The sequence below is a fragment of the Homarus americanus genome, unplaced genomic scaffold (genome assembly GCF_018991925.1).
Source record: "Homarus americanus isolate GMGI-L3 unplaced genomic scaffold, GMGI_Hamer_2.0 scaffold4668, whole genome shotgun sequence".
NCBI classification, from domain to species: Eukaryota; Metazoa; Arthropoda; class Malacostraca; order Decapoda; family Nephropidae; genus Homarus; species Homarus americanus.
In genome coordinates, this window is record NW_024746786.1 from 28339 (window position 1) to 31438 (window position 3100).

At 51.1% G+C, this 3100-nt stretch overlaps 1 pseudogene; it reads right to left on the reverse strand.

Moving 5' to 3' along the window:
* Positions 1–918: 918 nt before the first annotated feature.
* On the reverse strand, positions 919–2043 carry LOC121879435 (annotated as a pseudogene).
* Positions 2044–3100: the final 1057 nt, after the last annotated feature.

Below are 3100 nucleotides of genomic sequence, written 5' to 3' on the forward strand. Positions count from 1 at the left end.
CATTATCTCCACCATTATCTCCACCATTATCTCACCATTATCTCCACCATTATCTCTACCATTATCTCTACCATTATCTCCACCATTATCTCAACATTATCTCCACCCTTATCCCCACCATTATCTCCACCATTATTCCATCATTATCTCCACCATTATTCTACCATTATTCTACCATTATCTCACCATTATCTCCACCATTATTCCACCATTATCTCCACCATTATCTCCACCATTATCTCACCATTATCTACCATTATCTCCACCATTATCTCCACCATTATCTCCACTATCATCTCCACCATTATCTCACCATTATCTCCACCATTATCTCACCATTATCTCCACTCATTATCTCCACCATTATCTCCACCATTATCTCCACCATTATCTCTACCATTATCTCAACCATTATCTCTCACCATTATCTCCACCATTATCTCTACCATTATCTCCACCATCATCTCCACCATTATCTCAACCATTATCTCCACCATTATCTTTCTCCACCATTATCTCCACCATTATTCTACCATTATCTCCTACCATTATCTCCACCATTATCTCCACCATTATCTCCACCATTATTCCACCATCATCTCCACCATTATCTCCACCATTATCTCCACCATTATCTCCACCATTATCTCCACCATTTCTCTACCATTATCTCCACCATTATCTCCACCATTATCTCCACCATTATCTCCACCATTATCTCCACCATTATCTCAACTCATTATCTCCACCATTATCTCTACCATTATTCTACCATTATTATTCCACCATTATTCCACCATTATCTCCACCATTATCCTCATTCATCTATCTGTTACCTCTGCTCCTCTCCCATTGGTCCAAAGACGAGATAAAGAGGCTGGGATTGGCCAAGACAGTAGACAAAGAGGCTTTGAGTGGCTATGACGAAACAAGAAGACATTGGCCAAGAGCCCAAAACGATACAAAGAAGTTGGTGATTGGCCAAGACGATAAAAAGAGGCTGCTGATTGGTCAGGACGAGACAAAGAGGTTGGTGATTGGCTAAGACGATACAAAGAGGTTGGTGATTGGCTAAGACGAGACAAAAAAGCTTCTCATTGGCCAAGACGAGACAAAGCCGTTGCTGATTGGGAAACCAGATGAAGATGGGCCTCCTAAAATCAATTATTGGCGGAGATGTACCAATTAATTAACTAATTAATGACTTGTAACGAGTTCTGAGAGAGAGAGAGAGAGAGAGAGAGAGAGAGAGAGAGAGAGAGGAGAGAGAGAGAGAGAGAGAGAGAGAGAGAGAGGAGGGGGGAGAGAGAGAGGGAGGGGAGGAGAGAGAGGAGAGAGAGAGGAGAGGAGGAAAATTTTTAATATTTACATACCCCTGTGATGGAAACTTACGCAGGGAGAGGGGAGGGGGGAGGGGGAGGGGGAGGGGGGGAGGAGGGGGAGGAAGAAGGGGGAGGGAGGAAGGGGAATTATAAAGGGAGGGAGAGAGAAAGAGAGCCACGCCTCTACATTATCATAGTGAGGGGAGAGGGTGAGGGGAGAGAGGGGAGTGAGAGGAAGGGAGAGGAGGGGGAGGAGAGGAAGGGAGAGTGAGGGGAGGAGAAGAGAGAGAGGCGGAGAGAGGAGGGGAGGAGAAGGAGAGAGATGGTAGAGAGAGGTGAGGGGAGAGGAGAGATGGTAGAGAGAGTGAGGGGAGGAGGAGAGAGATGGTAGAGAGAGAGGGAGGGGAGGAGAGAGATGGAGAGTGAGGGGAGGGAGGAGAGAGATGGTAGAGAGAGTAGGGGAGGAGGAGAGAGATGAGAGAGAGAGGGAGAGAGGGAAGGGAGAGAGTGAGGGAGAGAGAGAGGGAGGGAGAGGGGGAGTGGGGAGAGGAAGGAGATAGTGAGGGGAGGGAGGAAGAGAGAGATGGTTGGAGAGGAGGGAGGGGAGGAGAAGGAGAGAGATGGTAGAGAGAGGAGGGGGAGGAGGAGAGATGGAGAGAGAGGAGGGGGAGGAGGAGAGAGATGTAGAGAGAGGAGGGGAGGAGGAGAGAGATGGTAGAGAGAGTGAGGGGAGAGGAAGGGAGAGAGGAGAGGGGAGAGAGAGAGTGAAGGGAGAGAGTGAGGGGAGGGAGAGTGTGAAGGGAGATAGTAGAGGGGAGTGGGAGAAGAGAGAGATGGTGGAGAGAGGAGGGGAGAGAGGAGGGGAGAGAGTGAAGGGAGAGAGTGGAGAGGAGGAAGGAGTGGAAGGGAGAGTGAGGGAGTGGAGAGTGAAGGGAGAGAGTGAGGGGAGTGAGAAGAGAGAGATGTTGAGAGAGAGTGAGGGGAGTGAGGAGAGAGATGGTAGAGAGTGAGGGGAGGAGGGGGAGATGGAGGAGAGAGTGGGAGGGGAGGAGGAGAGAGAGGAGGAGAGAGAGGAGGGGAGGGAGGAGAGAGGGAGGAGAGAGAGTGGAGGGAGAGAGTGAAGGGAGAGAGGAGGGGGAGGAGAGTGAAGGAGAGAGGAAGGGAGGAGAGGAAGGGAGATAGTGAGGGGAGGAGAAGAGAGAGAGAGAGAGAGTGAGGGGAGAGAGTGAGGGAGGAGAAGGGAGAGAGGGAGGGGAGTGGAGAGGAAGGGAGAGAGTGAGGGGAGGAGAAGAGGAGAGGAGATGGGGAGAGGAGGAGAGAAGAGAGAGATGGTAGAGAGAGTGGAGGGGAGTGAGGGAGATGGAGAGAGAGGGGGAGGGAGTGAGGAGAGAGATGGTAGAGAGAGGAGGGGGGAGAGAGAGATGGTAGAGAGAGGGAGGGGAGAGAAGGGAGAGAGGGAGGGAGGAGAAGAGAGATGGTAGAGAGAGGGAGGGGAGTGAGGGAGAGAGGTAGGAGAGAGAGGAGGGGGGGAGGAGGAGAGAGATGGTAGAGAGGAGGGGAGTGAGGAGAGAGATGGTAGAGAGAGTGTGAGGGGAGGGAGGAGAGATGGTAGGAGAGAGTGAGGGGAGTGGGAGGAGAGAGATGGTGAGAGAGAGTGAGGGGAGAGAGTGAAGGGAGAGAGTGAGGGGAGGAGAAGAGAGAGATGGAGAGAGAGTGAGGGGAGGAGGAGAGAGATGTAGAGAGGAGTGAGAGTGAGGAGAGAGATGGTAGAGGGAGGA